At 29.6% G+C, this 20,249-nt stretch overlaps 1 protein-coding gene across 2 annotated transcripts in view; it reads left to right on the plus strand.

The window, feature by feature from the left end:
• Con (leucine rich repeat protein connectin) overlaps positions 1–20,249 on the plus strand; it is a 137,407-nt gene that overhangs the window by 111,178 nt on the left and 5,980 nt on the right. The window lies entirely within an intron of this gene.

Here is a 20,249-nt window from a genome sequence, read left to right on the forward strand (position 1 = left end):
TCTGTCTCTGTCTCTTTTTGGCTTTAAAACGAGACAGATAGAGTTTTAAGTCTCCCTTAAAGTCAAAGTGATATTGGTGTAACTGGGCCTAAGTATACTAAATACTGGATAGCGCACGAAATGACATATTTTGTACTTGACGTATTTTGTTTATATATGGTACATTTATTTTTAATAATATTACAGAAATGTAAAATTGATTACCAAAACTTAAAAATTGGATAATTAAGTAGTATGACATTTCATGCGTCATCTTATATCTATATAACATAATTAGGTAGAAAATTATTTAATATAGAATAATAAGATTTGGAATTAAAACCGTTTTATGTGAATACATCACCTAAATACGAGAAGCACCACTAAACGGTCAAAATTAGATGTTAAATTAAATAATGTATATACGTATTTTTATTTAAATGAATTTAAATATTATTGATAATATTATTAATATTGAATATTTGTATATCTATTACGTAAATAAAACATTGTCTTCCGTGTTTTATACTTTTTATTTGTTAGATTCACACATTCAAATTTTAAATATATTTTTTTTTATGAAAATATTTGATATGTTTGTATTTTAGTTTCATATATGTAAATTACATTACCCTGAAACAAATATGAAACATATAAAAAACATCATTATTTAAGTAGATACATATATTTTTTTTAAATATGTTTTATAAAAAATATTTTTAGAAGCATCTTTTCAGAGCATCAAAAATATTTATATTTTTTTCTGCAATAACAATTGTCCATGGAAATAAAAGCAAAAGTTTTTAAAAATAATATGTACTTTTATTACGATATGGATTGTGTAAAACTTTAATTTGCAATCTTAATTAACTTGTATCATTGTTATGTTTAATTTTTATATAATTGTACAGTTATAAATATTTTTATTTAATTCAATATTTTAATTTATATAATATAATTTTAATCTTTTTATGTCTATATTTACCAGTATTTGCTAAGTAAAACATAAATATTTCTGGTGTTTCAAAGCTACTTCAATCCTTATAAACATGAAATATGTACATTCAACTCTACTTTCTCTCTCTCTCTCTCTCTTTCTCTCTCTGGCCGTCTGGGATCTGAGGGTTTTACGAAGTCGTAAGTGCCCCGAAGTGAGAACAAAGCCACCATCGCGTAAACTGTAAGCCGCCTGGACGGCAAACTTGTGAAATTGTTAAGCACCGGGACATGGACGGTCTTTCCGGCTGAAAGCTTCGCAAATCTGCCCGCTCGCGAAATTGCTTCCTTGGGTCCACCCGGTCGTTGTTAATATTCCTCAATACTTTGCGCGGAATGGTCGATAGCCGCTGTATAATGTACATGAATAAATGTGAACAAAGCGAGAAAGCATGGTTTTACGAGATTATGATGGCTTACAATTGTGGTTATCGATATTATTTATTGGCATTCATTATTATTCCAAGATAATTCTACGAAGATGCTTTGGTGGATGTGTTTTTGAGATGTCGGTTATTCAAACATAAAAAGCGGGTTTTAGACACTTTATCTATTCGATCGATATCAAAATTTCGTAAATTAAGAAACTATCGAGAATGATGGTTTACTCTATAATTAGGAAAGAACATTGAGATTTTGAAGAGATCAAATCGTATTCAAATTAAGTATAATGATAAAGATCATGATGGGAATGTAATAGCGAGATTAAGAAAACTCATTAAAGTTAATTAATGGAAATTTTTTTTTATAGATTAAACTACACATACACGCACGTAATAAACTAATTATTTATGCAAAATCTTTTTCTTTTACAACAATAATAAAATATTAAATTTTAAAAAATAAGTGTCTCATATATATATATATATATATATATATATATATATATATAAAACGTTTAAAAATGTTAAATTTATATGTAACTATTTATACTTTTCCTTGTGATTTTTTACGTATATACAATAAATACATTATATATGCACATATATAAAATAAAGATGAACATTGAGGTAAATTGTAACGAAATATTAAATTCCATATCTACGCAGATGATTTGATATCATCTCTAACATTTCACATAAAGATCCTCAATTTTGTTCATGCCGTTTTACACTTCTCATTTTTAATATCATTCGTTCTACATTGCTTTTTTCTGTTCATCCTCTTTATATTCTTCACTTGCCATTTTCCACGATATGTGGCATCTCGGAAAAAATAATTTTAACTTTAACTGCGTTTTATCTATTGAAAATGAAAGTTAGACAATTTTTGTTATTTAAAGGTAGTAATTATTATAATAACAATTATGATATATATAATATCATAAACATATAAAAATAATTATAATAAAATAATTTTGAGTATATATGAAACTAATAATCATAAATAATTCTAAAATCCTATATCGTATTAATTATAGTTTCTAATATAGTTCAATTTTCAAATTTTTTACATATTCAATATATCAAATTGAAACTTGAAAAAAATTTAAGTGTAATATGTTTGAATATTAATATAGATTTTATATATTCCGCAATCTTTTCAAATAATCTCGTAATTTTAACATTTTTTTCCTAAATACAAAATATGGAAAAAAATTTTAAAAGAATGTAAGCCTTAATTATGCTGAAAATTCAAAAAAAGATAAAAAGTGTTTTATATAGTGTTACATAAATATGGATTTAAAACGCGTTAGAAAAATAAATTCTTCAATTTCAACGTTTGTACGTGCGGAGTTTTCCAGCATTCTATCGTGTCTCTTCTGCCTGGCTTCTGAATAACGCAATTCATATCACGATCCTTGCACACACGATTCAAAGTGAGATATAAGCGACAGGACGTTTGTGACGACCTGTGGTTTGGGATCTAATTAAAGAAAAGGTCGACGTTTTAATTAAACCAATTTGAGATATATGTCGCACGCACGCACGCGCATACGCACGCATACGTTTATACAAGCGTCCACTATGCTATCAAGAGATCTAATTGAAGCAGAAGAAGAAAGACGGTTCGCGCGACAGTACTTCTAAAACTTCTGCCACCAGCAGGCGGTTAGCTTTTAATTAAAAACAACTTTCCGCTGTCGACTGGACTTGGTCGTATCGTGCACGACGCGTCATTAATCGCTCGACCTACACCGCGTAAACTGCAGTCGGTTAATCCACACTTTCGGAATTCGCTTACATTTCATATACAACGACTTAATGTATTATCCAATCGTTTATCTAACACCTCGTTATTACCCGTGTTCCAACCGCAACGTCTACGAAAACAGTCCTAAAAGGGGTTAACGTGGTTTCCCTTCTCGTCCCCTTCATGCATTAATTATACTAATGTGACTTCAAGGTCGCTTAAACTCAGTATAAGGGTTTCATAAAAACGATATTTCCCGCTGTAATAATATTTTCTGCCGCTTTCATATGCATTAACACGTATCGCACTATCTCGCTTTGAAATGAGTTATTCGATACGAGGCGTGTCATATTCACACAACTACGTAACTGTCGCTAATTAGTGAGTTTCCATTCATACCAGAGTGAACGAAGATTAACATGTTCTCGAAGCTAATTTTAATGAGAAAGGAACAGAATTTGACTTTTACATATCTTGATAATTTGAATTTTACTCAAATATTTATATGTAACACATATATAAAGTGTAAGTTTCATTTTTCTAACGCGATTGACGTTGCGTATATATTATTTTATATAATATGTTTGATGAAACAACACAACGTATTTTTGTAGATCTAATCGCACGTTCTTATTATTATATGATAAAAATTCAATTTTATTATTACATTATATTATAATTCTGATGTTAGAATGACATTTAATTAAACGACGCTTATAATAATTTAATCTTTCAAAGGTTCGTAATAGAGAGCACCTATTAACAAGTGGATGCACTTAAAAGCATTTAATTAAGTCTCTCGGGGATCTTAATTTTCATTCACTTATTTCTTTTAATTCGTTTATCTTGTACATGTCGTCCAAAACATTGCATGTGCAAAACGGTATATAAAATTGATTAAAGTGAGAGCTAAGTTTATTATATTTACGCGGTTGCACGATGGTTCTCTTCGTCTGTTTACCATTTTGGTTCCTTCACTATTTTCTCTACTTACTGCGAAAGTGTTTTATGTTTAACTGATTAACGTAATCGGTTTATTTTAGTTTAATTAAGCTATGGCGAAATACTTGGAGAAAGGATTTTCTCGGATTCATGTCGGGCACATGCAGATTTTGTGTATATGTTTTAAATTTCTCTAAAAGATTTTAACAAATTTTAAAAGACTTAAAAATTTTATTAAAAAGAACTTTATTATCATTTATTATTATTATTATTATTATTATTATTATTATTTTATTTCATTATTTTTGATATAATTAATTATTAAGTATGAAATAATATTGACAGTATTAGGAAATAAGATAAATTTTTTCCTTGTATCACTTTTCATAAATAGGTTAAATGTAGAATTTCGCATTTTGCACTTTACAAGTATATAAATCCATTATATGAATACGAAACTTTACCAAATATTTATGAACTTATAAATATATGTAGTTACATCTTGGATTAATTATTCCGTTCAATCGCAGTTTATTTTGTTTTAATTAAATTATCTGCGCGTCTCGCGGGAACGACGCGTAAATCGGCTGCAGCTATCACGTTAGAAGCCTGTCGGTCGCTTTTATCGGCTGAATAAATAATTAGCCGTATTATCATCGCGGAGAAACGAACGGCTGCGTCCGATGAAAGGCGATAAAAAAACCGTACGTGGCGGACGAAAAAAAACCGACCGATCGCCATTGTCTCGAGGGTTGCTTTTATTTTCCTACCCTCTCCCCCCTCTCTCTCTTTCCCTCTTTCTCTCCCTCTTACCCCTCCATATATCTTTTTTTTTATATGCCCCCCTCTCTCCCTCCCTCTCTCTTTCTCTCTCTCTCTCTCTCTCTCTCTACCATCGCGACCATTCAGCTGCAATTAGGATTATTTATTTATCGCGTTTGCAACGAAAGCTTCGATGGGTCGAAGGGTCTGCTTTTCCTCTTGCCCTCTGTTCCCATCTCTTTTTTTCTGCTATATGGGTTTGCATCGTCACGTCGGCTTACTCGAGCATTTCAGCCGTAGGCGAGCACATTTTTGTTTCCATTCGAATATCTTCGTACGTGTATATGTCTTGTTTTTATAGCGTTTAATTGTCTGTCGATTAAATCCGCTCATCTACGGTCTTCTTCTTTCGGTTTCAAACTGGAAAGATGATTATCTTGATTCAACGTAGAAATTAGCAACACAAAGATGTAAAAATTTGTTCGCAACAAGAGACGATGTTCCTAAAAAAATTCTCTTAAACAATTTTTTTAATTAAAAAATGAAATTCGTTAATTAATTTAAAAATTGAATAATTTTGCACAAATAGGAAAAAACTGTACTTGATTCAACAACATTCCTTTTTAATGATGCTTTAAGAAATCTAAAGAATAGCGACACTCAATAATGGACCATTAATCTGTTGCCGACAGCTGTTCCAATATTCAGGCAACCAATCGGAAATGAAAGGAATAAAGTAATAGGATACAATAAGGAAAAAAAAAAAGTCTTCTTTTACCTAATTTGTACAATATTTATTTTTTGCAAGAATGTCCATATTTGGATTTAATAAGTTATTCTAGTATTCTCTCACTTTTCAAGCATTAAATATACATACATAATAGATTAACTGATATTATACGCATTCTTTATTACTATCCTAAATAAAATGTATTTAATATATTATAAAAAATAAATAAAACTAGTGCATGCGCGCACGTATGTGTGTATGTATACTACAAATATTTAAGTTTAATATCAAAGTGATTTATATATTAATAAAATTAATTAAAGTAATATTATACGTTAATTTCAAGTAAAAATATACGCAGGATGTATCTTTCACCAGCTCATATCAAATATGAAATTACTAAAACAATAATATTTAACTAAATATTAAATTAATAATTAAATAATATGAACTGTGTATTAATTACATATTAATATTAAAATAATAAGATAATATATATTTAATTGCTCATAATGAATAATGTAAATAATTAAAAATTTCCTATTGCTAGAGGAATTCTCTGTTTATGCGATTTATTATCTGGCTCAGTCATATTAGCCAGTCATATTGGCTAGTCATATTAAAGTCACGCATTTAAAATAATCATGCCATTCTATTTCAAACAATGAATTTTGCAAAAAATATGAAAACGTTTTTGAATAAAGAAAGCGTAACAAGTAGGTAGGTTGAAAAGTAAAGAAGCTAATTTTGATGAACCTCACCATTCGTCAAATCGCTCGTAAATCTGATGTAAAAGAGGTAAAGTTACGTTGGAATCTTAGAACGGTAAACCGAAGTACGCGGGAAGATTAATCGCTGGAGTTGCGCGGGATTAAAGCAAGCTTAATTTCGAAGCGAATCGCCGAGATCTAATCTCTCTAGTTGGCATCGTCGGGATATATCTTTCGTTGCATCGTATCGCGTTTCGTATATATTTCACCTTAAACGCCGCTCCTCTCTCTGCGCCCGTGATATTATAGCTTGCGCGCGTATCTCCGTCATACTTATTAATCTTAGCTCTGTCTCTCTTTTGCTTTTCTCCTTTTCCTTTACGTCGTCTCGCAGACGTTTACCTCTTTGTCATTGCGTATTATGGCGCAATTTGCAGATTCTACTCTTAATTGTCCCCGGCGAAAATTTCGCTGTATGAAATCTTCCACTGTTTTCGCTCTCGCAAAATTGTAAATGAAATTCTTTGCGGCTTTAATATCTTGCACGAAAATTTTAGATAAAAACAAAATAAATTCAATATTGATATTGAATTATAATTGAGGGGTAAATTGAATTAACAAAACTTTAAAAATGATATTCTAGAAAAAAAAGTTCGAGTATAAAAACAAAAAAGATAATATTTTGAGAAAATGATACCTTAAAAATTAACATTTAAAACAATGATTAAAGTAAAAAATAAAATATATAATATAACTTATAACTTATAAACAAATAATCTAAAATTTACATTATCTATGATTGTTCATAATTGTACAGTGATCGTATATTTCTTTGAATTTAAATTTTAAAATAAAAAGAAATATTAAGATTCATACAATTGTGATATTTTTTTCGATATTTTATTTTGTTATTGAACAAATCGATATAAAATATTCAGAAAAGAATTTTTTCACACACACACACACACACACACACACACACACACACACACACACACACAGAGACAAATTCTTAATTTTTTAGTTAATTGTTTGCAATTGCAATAAATTTTGTAAATGCTGTTTTCTGTTAAGTCAATAAGAATTGACGAAATATCGACAAATAAATCTGTAAAGATATTCTATGTCTTTTCTACTTTTAGAAGGATTATAAAAATTCTTAAGACCCCAGGAATATCTTTCTTACTACGACGGAAGAAAATGACGAGAAAACGACGAAAAGAAAAGTTGGACATAATAATAAGATTCAACTTCTTATATCATTACTTTTCCGCAAATGCAATGATGCACTTGCAATAACGAATTACAATAAAACTTGCAAATACTGCATTTTTTATTAATGGAATTATATAATTTGTATCACATAAGCCGATTTCTTTTATCATTCTATGTATAAAAGTGTAAGACGAAATTATCGAAAAGCGAATACTTTATGAGATTTTACTGTGTCAAAATGTGTCAGAGTAAAGTATGAAATATTCCGTAAGCTATTCGTTTTTTAATGATATTACTTTAATACTTTTATCATAAAAGAGATTTATCTTTATCATAAATGCCCTTTATCGTAAGAGAGATATACTAATATTTTAACGTATTTTTGTTAGATAATTTCTTATATAATATATGAAATAACGACAAATTTTAACGTATTTTTGTTAGATAATTTCTTATATAATATATGAAAAGTTTATTTTATCGTGAAACATACGCATACACATGTGAATTTATAATAAATAGATAATATTGCTTAATTAAAATGTAAACACATGACAATTCTTTATCGCAATCATCTCTCTTTCTCTCTCTCTCTCTCTCTCTCTCTCTAGTAGTCTTTTTATATAAATATAATTATTAAATAATTATTTGGTATAATAAAATTTTGCACACTCAATATATAAAAATTAGAAATTACAGCTGAGGAATTTATTTTAAAGAAACATATGTGTAATAATAACGTTTTGATCGTTTTGAGAGAAATTTTGAAAGTTTTTATTCAAAGTTACATTTATTAAGAGGGACATTAGAAGCATAATAAGACTGTTCATTTTAACCGTACTTCCTTTCTTTCTCCCTGCATTTCCTTTCTGTATCTGACACAGAATAAGTGTGTATTCAAGCTTTGAGAAAAGGGGGGAATAGGAAAGATACATAGAGTGTTGAAAATACAACTAAAACGAACAGACCTATTGTTATACTTGGACATTTTTATTTCACGATATAAAGTAAATGTAACTTACTTATAAAATAAAGACGAAGGATTTTAATAGAATAACATGGTTGATGAATAAATTAATCAGACCGTTAATAATCGTTAATAACATGGTTGATAAATAAATTAATAAGACAGTATTTCCAATTTGATTTATAATATAATATATTTACAATTTCACATAAAATGATACGACTGAATTATTAAATTAAAATCAATTTTTGTCTTTTTTATACAACTTATTACTAATCTATTTAACTTTATCCTTTTTTTACAATACTAAAATTACTTTTTTTACTTTTAATTTAGTTTAATATAAATTTAACACACAAAGAAATAAATATAAAATAACATATTGGCAGTGTTCAGCAGAGAAAGCAGTTTTACAACCATTGTAAAATTTTTTAATACGATTGGTTCTTATTTATGATTTTTTTATGGATCTAAAAAAAATATAAAACAAATAAACGTATATTGAAGAATTTTACAACAGTTGCAAAGCTGCTTTCTTTGAACGCAATCATATATATATATATATCATTATATATATTAGGTGTTGGAATTAATTCGTAGCGTTTTTAATGAAAGAATGTTATTTATTTCACATGAGCATTAAAAAATACATTAATGAAAGTACTTCCCATCACTTGTAAAACGCTACGAATTAATTCCAACACCTAATATATTCTTTTAGAGAGACATGAATTGATATTCAATTAATTATATAATGTGTATTATAATATGTTGTTCAATTATTTTTATAAATTAAACTTAGATTTTATTTAGATATCACAATTATCTTATCTGAAATACTAATTATGTTTATAAATCACGCAATAATTATTCTGATTGTTTAAATCTCTCTTTCATTAAAATTCCGAAGAAAGACTACACATTATCTATATTATTCCAAATTCTCGGAACATATTTTGGATCTGATTAAAAAAACAGGAAGATGCAACAAAAGGGAACAGCGCCGCATTATGCGCTGAAGTTCGCCCAATAACCGTTCGTCTTGGCGAAATTACGGCGCCGAGGATGGCGTTATCTTGCCGCTCGCGACTTAAATCACGCGTCTCACCCTCTCCTCTTCCTCCTTCTTTAACCCCTTCTCTCGCCCCATTTTTGTTCGGGAGTCCCTTAATTCCTCCTCGTGCGCAGGAATTACCGTCGCAGCCGTCGCTTCCGGTCTCTTCGGGGTTGTGCTGTCTTCATCCCCACCCGCAGGAAATCCTGGCTGAAAGCCGCCGTCATAACCGGTCCAGGTTTACCTTAACGCAGGTCGCCTTCCTTCCTGGAATGCATCCTACGGGAATTAAATGCGCGAAATTAAATGCAGGGTGAGAACAACCTCACAAGCTGAGTCGCGGCTTTACCGTCATAACTCTTGAAACGAGCCGGGAATTGTAAATCATGTTTTCAAGCAAGCCGCAATATAAGGCTTTGTCCCATATTAGCGATACTTGCTTCTATTTGATTCTTAATTATTGATTCTTATCAGTGAATTACAGAATATATTACAAGCTTGAATTTAATTAATACAAATATAGTTGATATTTCTTAATCTGATTTTAGTTAATTTAGATATAATTTCTCTGGAAATATATTTGATCAAGCTAGATTATAAATTGATTTAAAATGTTTACATATTATATATTAAAGATATTAAATTAACAAAAAGTATTAAATTGTTAAACAAAATATTACTCAAATTAGTATAAAGGTAAATGTAAATTTTATTTAGAAATTTTGTTTAGAAATAAATAGATAAATAGAATAAATTGATGAATCAAACTGATTTAAAATACTTATTTTAAATTAAATTATTTGTGTTTGACATTATTAAATAGACTCTAAATAAAAATTTTTAAATAAAATATGATTTAAATTAATATAGAAATAAATTTAAGACACAAATATATAATATGTGAAATATAAATATGTGAATTTTCCTTAAAAAAAGATAGAATAATTTAACCTTGATCGTGTTTGAAATAAAGTTATTTAAAATACTTTAAATTAATATAATATACTTTAAATATACTTTAAATTAAAAAAATAAAAGAGTTATTTAATATTTATTATTTTAAATAATTTCTTCTGACCCAGATTTTTTATTTTTTGTTTTAAATAAATATCGTAACAGTTATTTAACCGAACCCTGAATCCAATCATTTTTTCTTATACATGTATGAATCTGTATGTACTTTAAGTTAAAATGATTAAATTGATATATGTATATAATAATTAATAATTGACATAATGTACTGAAAATGAAGATAAATATAGTGATAACAGGCACACACATATAAATTCTATTAAATTACAATGAGAGATAGTCAATCTCAAGATTTGAATGGCAGATCAATTTTCGATATAGATATAGTTTAATTAAATTAATTTACTAACAAATTATTAGAGAAAGAGAGAGGGAGAGAGATTTTGCTTATTGTGTTCAGCGATTACAACAGATTCCAATTAATTATGAAATGCTTATTGCGATTTGGCATAACTTGAACTGGCTTCAGGATAGAATTAATTTGACGTTTGAACTATTTGACGTTTACGGCAATTTAATATTATAGACAATTAATGAATAATAATAAACACTTTTATTTCTTATTTATTATATCATGAGTAATGCAACAATACTTTTTTTATAAATTCTTTGTCTAGATGGTCTAAATTTGCATGAATTTTTAAAAAATTGTAGTTTGTTAATAAAAATTACAATTAAAATTTTTTTTGGACTAAGATTAAATTACTTAAATTTGAATTAAATTCTCAACATTTTAACATTTTGACAAAATAATTAACAACATTTTTTCAAACATCTTTTATGAAAAATAATGAAAAAAAATCAGAGTGTGATACGATCATTTCACCGTGAAATAAGTTTAACTACTCGCATTGCTGCACACAACAAACGATAGGGAAGTAATGTCTCTCTTTCTACGAAGAAAAGTCCCGAGTTCCAAATCCAAAGAATCGAAAACAGCTATTTCTCGGAGCTGTTGAAGATTATCGGGTTTGGTACAAAGATACTGTTTACAGGTTCGCACAATCTATAAGTAGCCACCGCTATCGCTCCAATCGACGAAATAAAATAAAGAAACGCTATGTGCTCTGTACTCCACAGAAAGGAATGCTTTTGCGGAAGAAATGTTTCTTCTTGTTCCCTTTATGTATTAACGTAAGAATTTTCTTATTTCTTATTTTAACTTTACAAAAGAAAATTGTGAGCGCACTCTATTTTTTTTCTATCTTATGGAAGTTTTTTAATTAAACATTTTAGATACACATAATATAAAATTAATACATGTAATATAAGAAATGAGAAAATTTTTATATCAATAAAAAAAATATATAAAGGGAACAAGGAGAATTGTTTCTTTGATAAAAGTAGGAATACTACTTCTGTGGAATACAGAGTATATAGTTTTTTTATTCCATTTAACATATAAACTTATAATATTTATAAGTTTATATTTTTAACATACAATTTTAAAATATATGATACCACTCTGCATATGGCTGAATGTTCCTTTTATTTATTATTAATATGAATTTAATTATTAATAAAAAATAATGTGTAAAGTATTTTAGACGTCCAAAGTATTTAATATAAAAAACTGTTAGACATAGTTTTGTTTCTATAGATTCAAAGAATTATTTTTTTATTGAAAAATGTGATATCAATTGTTTTTATTTTTAATTTTGTTAAGTTATCTTTGTAAATTGCGTTACATTGTGCCAACAATTATAGAGAATATTTCATTAAAAATCTCTTACGAAAAAATATTTCTGTACGCAAAGCAAAATCTATATAATAGGAATATAAAGAAATAATTAAATTGCAATTTGAATTCTTATTAACGTTTATATTGTAAACCGTTATTAAGAAATAAATAAAAATTAATTTTTTTTATAATTTAAAAGAAAAAAAGAGAAGAAAAAAATTGCTCTCGATAAGGTATAATATTAACTGTGCGATCTTCTGCAGAGTGACTCAATATATACACGAGGAAACGTATCCGGAACCAATATCGGGCTTCGCTAGTTCTGCGAGAAATATGGAAAAATTACTTCTGCCGAGGGGAGCAAAGTCGGTTCAATTTTCTTTCTTTTCTTTTTATACGCAACATGTTTTTTTGGAAAAAATGAATTTAGAAACATGTATGCATTATTATCGATAATTGAATTTAATAATTCGTGAAATGAGAATGAAAAGATCATAAAAAAACATATAAAGTTTTCATAAGATATTTCATTTTTACTTTCCCACTATGAAATAAAAAAAGTATCGTGTAGCGTATAGAAAATGATTCTAAAAATCATTATTCAGTTTTTTTTTCTTTTCTTGGTATTTTTTATCAATATTCAATAAATACTGCACTTCAAGAACATTTTGTTTTACGATATATTCTTTTAATTATAAGAAAAAATGTAAAATATTAATTTTAATGTTAAAATGAGTTAAAATGATTGTTTATTATTAATTTATTAATACATAGATAATTATGAGTTAAATAAGTTTATTATAGTTTTAAACTTTTAAAGGTGGCTTATTATTATTACATTGTATTCTCATTATCAATGACTGTCATTGTTATATTTAAGCAACTTTATTATATATAATACTTTTATCACAATTTTTTATTTACAATATAAGAGGTTAGGTATGTTCGAATATTTTCGAGGCTTTGAAAAATTCAAGTTTCATTCGCTTAGGCAGCACTCTGTGGCAGAGAGATCGATTTATGCGCCTTTCTTCTGGTGCAACGAAACGCGGCCTAGAGTCCTCAGGGAGAACGGAGTAGTCCGGACTATCTGAAAAGCAGGCTGAATTTCCAACAAAGGTGCGAGCGTGTGTACAGATGCTGAGGAATTGGAGAAAGATTCGCTCCGTGGAATACGATTGGTTTGGATAGTATTTCAGTGCTTTAGTAAAATTGGTTGTTCTGATATTATATTAATCATTATGTATTGTAATAAAATATATTAGTAACGTAATATATATTAATAATTCTTACTAATTAACATATATAAACATATTATAATACAAATAGTATTGTATTGTTTTTAATTTCAAATTAGAATATACAAAAATTACCTTATTAACCTTCAAACCGTACACTAATGCGAATTTGCACCACGAGAATTTTCAATTTGCTGACAATTGCGCAGTTACCGCAGCTTATCCCCATTACGTTAAATATGCTTTTTCATTAAATTTGAGTGATACCATTAGATTTGTGAGAAAATTATACCTAAAAAAAGAGTGGTTTTTTTTAAAGAAATTTCCGTTTTAATCCTCAAGAGAGATTTGCAATTAAAAATATCAAATCCAAATTCGCACTTGTATACCATTAGGTACTCAAAGGAGGTGTAAAGGAGGTTTAAAGATTAAGTTTAAAGAATCCAAAATATTTTGAAGATCTTTTAATACTTTTATATTAAACATTTTTAATATTTTTATATGTCCAACTTATTATTTGAAATATTCTTTTAAGCATAAAACAGTCGCTAAAAGTCCTTTTAAAGCGTGACAATGTTGTCATCGATTTCATACTTTAAGAGCGTTGCGATATTTCTATATCGCTTTTCTGGCAATCGTCCTCACGCTAAAAATTCCGATCCGTACTGGCCACTACATCATCGCCTTGTTGCTGTATTTTACGGCAATAAGAGTTCGACCTCTGGCTCTCTCTCGACCAGCACCTCCACCACTGATATATATGATATACGACTGAAGGGAGAATACCACATGCACACACATACACACGCACACATACTCCGTCGATATGCACCTCAGTTTGCATTTCAAGCGCAATAACGTTAATATTTTACATCATAAAATTTACCTGACGTAGGCGGACAAAGACTCTTGAATCCGGTTATATATGAATATTCGGTATTTTTTCATTTCAATATTATTTATATTTTAATAATTTTGAATGAATTATAATTGAAAAGCTTTTTCAATTTAATTTCTAAATTTTATTTTGATATTTTTATGGAAATGGACTTTTTATTCTCTCCATTTTCTATCCTTTAGAATTTTATGACATATTATTTACTTTATTTTTCGATATATATACTGTATATAATTTAAAGAATATATTTAATATAGAATAATATATATATTATATATGTATACAAAAATAGAATATGCATATTTGAACAAAATATTTTATACTTGTAACATTTTATTATTTTATTATTTTATTATTAGATATATTAGTAATTCTGTAACTGTACTTTAAACAATATTGATAAATTAATATCTTTACATGAAAATAAATTCTAAATTCGAATTGTCACTTTTCGCGATGCAGCGCGATGTCGAGAAACTCTAATTTTCCAGAATTTGCGATCGAACGAACATGACCTCTTTTTCAGAACTAAATGAAATACGAGGACCGAAAGTTTCCGTTGTAAGAATCAAGTGAATGGGCGTCACTTCGTCGGAGAGACGGGCACGCGTCCCGACGTCGACGTTGGCGTCGCAAAGCTTTCACTAGCCGAGCGCGCGTGCGATCTAATTAAATCGTTGGCGACTCTGTGAATTAAGGAGAAGAGAAGGGAAGTTTCCCGTTAATGAGGCGTTGTTAATAAAACTCTTCTAAAAACTCAGTAATTCATAAGCATAAAATTCGTGTTTTTATAATTCTTTAATTAATATCAGCAATAGAAATTACATGAGAAAGAGAGAACAAATTAAAAAAAAAGTTTAATTTTTTACATCAAATAAACTTTTTAATTTTTTTAAGATATAAAATTGTTCTTGTTTTTATAAAGCTTTTGAATCTAAATTTTTTGTAAAATTTCGATTAATAAGAGATGTATAAATCGTGAGAAAAAAGTTGAAACTTTTCGTTGATAACAAGCTTCTGTTTTTTTTGTGCGCATAAGATAGAAAATTGTTCTTCTAGAATACCACTAACATTCTCGATCACTGTGATGTTTGAATTTTGACACCATAACGGCTCGAGTTTTCGCCCATATTTGCTTTCTCGATCGAAGAAGGGCTCGTCATATGCTCCAGCATGTCAAACTATACATCCAGTCCAGGTGCCTCCAGTATTCCCCTCTCGATAAACGAACTGCCTTTACAGCCGCTCTCGACACACGCCATTATCGATAAGGGCGTTCTCGATTTTTTCTCAGCTACCATCGTTCTCTGCTTTCTTCCGCGATATGCAGTAAAAAACATGAAGCTCGAAAAGAGGTCGATGAGGTGCAGAGGCGTCGTCCTCGTCGCTGTCGTCGTCATAAAATATGATCCTAATTCCCATACCGATATGGTATTTGATCAATTTTTCGAGACATTTAAGAAATTGTGATTTTCCGCCCGTGAAATCACTCTTGGACGTCGCTCAGGATCGGCTTGCACGTTAGAAAAATCGATTCTTCGTTCGTCCCAGCTCTTTCGTTAGAAGAGCTCGATGGTAGAAACGAATCCAAAGGAAAGGCTTCTACTTCTAACGCGTCGTTATCTGTAAGCTTATGCAAATGTCTAGCAGTTTGCCACGAGGGGGATTTGCATACACTAGCTAGATTCAGCTCTCTTCCCCTATCTTCATCCCCCCCCCCCTTTGTCTACCCAAGTCCCGATCTATGCGGGATCATGTCTAGGCATAATCTTAAGAAGCTGCCGCCGCAGTTATACAGTGGTTTTCTCCCTAGATCGTAGTCACGTGAGAGGGTTGCTCCCTCTTTTCGTCCACTTTTTCTGCTTTTATTTGCATCCGAGCGTTCCGAAAACGTATTGCGTCCTTCTTTTGCATAGTGCGGATGTACTGGCCTATAATAAAGCTCGAATCGCGCCGTCATTCATTAGCATAAAAGCACGATACGCGCGCGCTTCGATCGAGTGGAGGGCTCCATCGCTATAGGCGACTACCCGATATTACGCGCCATATAATACCGGGATGTGTCCTGGGGTTCTTATACAAGAATTACGCATTATGGTATCTTTATCAGAAAAAAATTTTTCATGTATGAATTGCTAAAATATCTTCCGATCTAATTATTAATTACCTATATCATAGTCGAATGTAATTAGCATAATGGAATCATGCTTATGCGCAAGAGCCATAGAAATACGAGTCAATTCCTGTAACGCATCGCTGTACCACGAGAATTTTCCGATTGCACCACATTTCGACGTTGATTGGATGCCATCCTTTGCGAATCTCTCTCTGCAATTGCGAATTCATCGTCGAATAATACGGGTATCTGGGTTTACGCGCGATTTTAATTAAACTTATTAAGCTGTTTTAATTTGCATTGTATTAGTACCACTGTTGTAGCCACTGTATGAGCACTATATTAAAATATCTTCAGTGGCTTTAAAGCGGCTCTAAAGTAGCTTTCAGTGGTAAATTAATAAAATCATATCACTTAATTGAAACTCTATTTATTCGAACAAGCCTTATTACTAACTTACTTTACGGTAATGCCCGTGGTAATGTTTAAATAGTCCACGTTCATACCTTTTGGAACGTTATCAAATATGTAATACTTCTTATATGTTTGCATTTGTTCTTATTTACGAAATTATGTATAATACTAAGTGTAAATGTTTTATATTATTTTTGATGTAAATAATTTAACGTGTGGAAAATGTTACAATAGAAAATTAAAAAGGGTTCAGATTATCCGAGCGGAGGGTTAAATTCGTCGGCATCCTACTCGTATAACTTTCGAAATAAACAACTCGTGTTTTGCACACGCGTGTTGTACTCTCTCCGTTCGTCTCTCCGAGTCGCAACTCGAATTCTATCAAGGTACAATTAGCATACACGAAGCGTGCGTGACGGTAAGAGGCGCTGAATGGACCGCGGTGTTATGGATAATTTTCGCGGTGCGACGTATGGCAATCGTGCTGTGTCGAAACTTCGGCCAGTTGCGAAGTTATATTAAACGTTCCGGGGTGTACATATATTCATATGTCTCTGCCTCGTCCATGATGTTGCGGACGTTGCACCCTTTGTGCCCGGCAAGTGCCAGTTTCGTGCATTATTATTTGTGGTCTAGTATATGTTGCTTTATGTTGTGGAATTATCGCGAGAAAGTCGACAGAGGGAGAGTGAGAAACGAGGAGAAGAGGAAAAAGAGAGGAGATATACATAATCAATTAAATTGAGATAGAAATTCGCGCATATCTTTATAAAATATGAAGAAAGTTAAGAAGAAAGTCGCCTAACATAGTTCTTTTAAAGAGGTTCTCTTATTTTTCGTAAACTATTACACTTTATTAATATTAATAGAAACATGATCTATTTTCAGATAGCACAGAGGGAGCAAAAAGAATTCAAAAAGAATTTGTATGTCATCAATTCTGAATTCATTTTTAGATGCAAAAGAATTAATTCTTTTCAGAACTTTTCAGAAAAAGAATTCTTTTTGAACTTTCTATGCTATCCGAGTTCGGATAACTAAAGAAGTAAAAACTTATAATTTATACATTTGTGGCCTGTTTTTATACATAGAATATAGCAAAAAAAAAACATATTATTGCTTATTAACAAATATTTTCAAATTGCGCAGAGTTCTAATCTTTATCACTATAAATGCTGACAATGCAACGCGTTTTTGTGCGATTCAGCGCAACTGTCATCGTCATACAAGAGTATCAACTTTACGAAGTAGTAGCAACTCCGTAGCTACTATAGTCAAAATTAAATGCAAATATTGCAAAGTCGAGACAACACTACACAAAGTCTTGGACTTGCACCTGCCTTTACGCAACACGCGGTGCTTTCCGAGACGAGTTTCTCTCGCAATCGGAAATAAGTACGAAACAAAGCGACGGCTATCGTGCGGTTCACAAAGTATTACGACTATCCCAAGTGCGCTGTTTAAAAACTTTCGTGCATTATCTGCATATGTTGCATCGACCATATCCACCGCAGCGGTTCTGTAACGGCTGCATACACTGTGATGATATTCGCTAGTCTTGTGATTTATTTCACTCACGAAATATCATATATATCGCAAAATATATTTCTGATATACCACACAATGTAAAAAATTTATTTTAGTTAAAAGAATAAAAATATATTGAAAAAAAGGAATATTGGGAACCAGAGTATGGGCGGTATATGAAAGATTAAAAATTTATAAGAGAAAATTTTAATAAAAGGTTAATAAATTATTGTTATCTGTTAAAAATCTTTAATAAAGTATGATATTATTTTATTTTTGTAATTAAATATACTTTACTTACTTTAAAATTTTATTTTCATTCAGATTAATATAATTAAATCTTATATAATTAGAGATTTTTACTTTTTACTTCTATTCTTCCGTAATGGATAAATTTCATGTTGAGTAATTTAAACAGAATCACTATGCAAACGGACATTTTACCTTGCGGATAGATTTAACATCGAATAAATATGTTACTCATTTAGCGAACACCTTGGCATAACGAGATGGTATAGCGAGAGAGGGGAAGAAGTCCATCAGGAAAATTGAACAAAACTCAAATTGATCCGGAACTCGCGGATCCCCGTGGCTTTTCGTCGAAGCTTCCGCTTGCTGTTCCCGACAGTAATTAAATAAGCCGAGTTATACGGAGGAGGAAAGTTCGCGAAATTCGCGAACGCGCCGCATGTACGTTAAAACCGTCCGGCCTCAGGAAGTTTGCGAACAAACGTTATTGCACGACAAAGGCATCGCTAGCGATATCATTTGCCGCCATATTTATAAAATCTCACTTATCATAGACGAGACTATGATAAGATTCTCTACTGAATTGTGAAAAAAGAAACGTAAAGAGAATAACATAAAAGCTACGAAGACTTAGAGAATTCAATTATATATCTATAATAAATATAGATATAATTATAATGATATGATTATTTAAAACTATTAAAATATAAAATTATTAAAATATTGACTTCTCTCTCAATTAAGTTGTCGACTTCAAATAAAATTATGAATAAAATTATATTATTACTTACATACACCGATAGAGTTTAGTATCTAAAAAGTATTTTATTTAAAATAATCTAGAAACTTTTTTTAAACATTTATTATATCTTCTTATTTTTTTAAGAAAACAACGACTCCAGTTTTGTCCATGAATTTGTATAAAAAATTTTTATAAAATATGATATAATCTAGGTAAAAGATGGTTCACTAGGTCAAGAAAATCCTTTAATTTATGTGGCAATAGCTTTTTCTCTCTTGGCTTGAATAGAAATTATTTTTTCTTTTCCCGCTGAGAAAATTTTTATCTATGCTGCTTTTCCCTTCGGAGTTATTCATATGCTAGCATTTATGAAGTTAAGGTAAATTATTTTCCACAAATTATTTTGTTCTAAAATCGATCTCTTTCGTAAACTTTGCAGTATTAAAATTTATGAAAGATTTTTATAGAAAATATATGATATTATTGGACAAATTATATTTGAAAAATACGTGACAAAAATATTTATTTATTTGTTTATCGATATGAGGTATATTGTAACTTATTAATATGTTATTAAAATTAAACTCACTTTTGAATTAATATTAATATTATTTCATAAATAATATTAAAATTTATATTAAGCTAATATAATAATAAATAAATTCAGATAAAAAATTTTCAGATATTTCATTTGTAATAATGTTTTTATAATAAAATTATAATAATCTTAATAAAGTATTTGAAATGAAAAATATAGTAATTATAACAATATGATATACAGATAATATAAATATAATACAATAAAAAAATTGACACAACAGCGGGATTCATATTTCACTCACAATATTTATTTGATAAAAGAAC

The sequence above is a fragment of the Acromyrmex echinatior genome, chromosome 4 (assembly GCF_024713525.1).
Source record: "Acromyrmex echinatior isolate Ae372 chromosome 4, ASM2471352v2, whole genome shotgun sequence".
Taxonomy (NCBI): Eukaryota; Metazoa; Arthropoda; class Insecta; order Hymenoptera; family Formicidae; genus Acromyrmex; species Acromyrmex echinatior.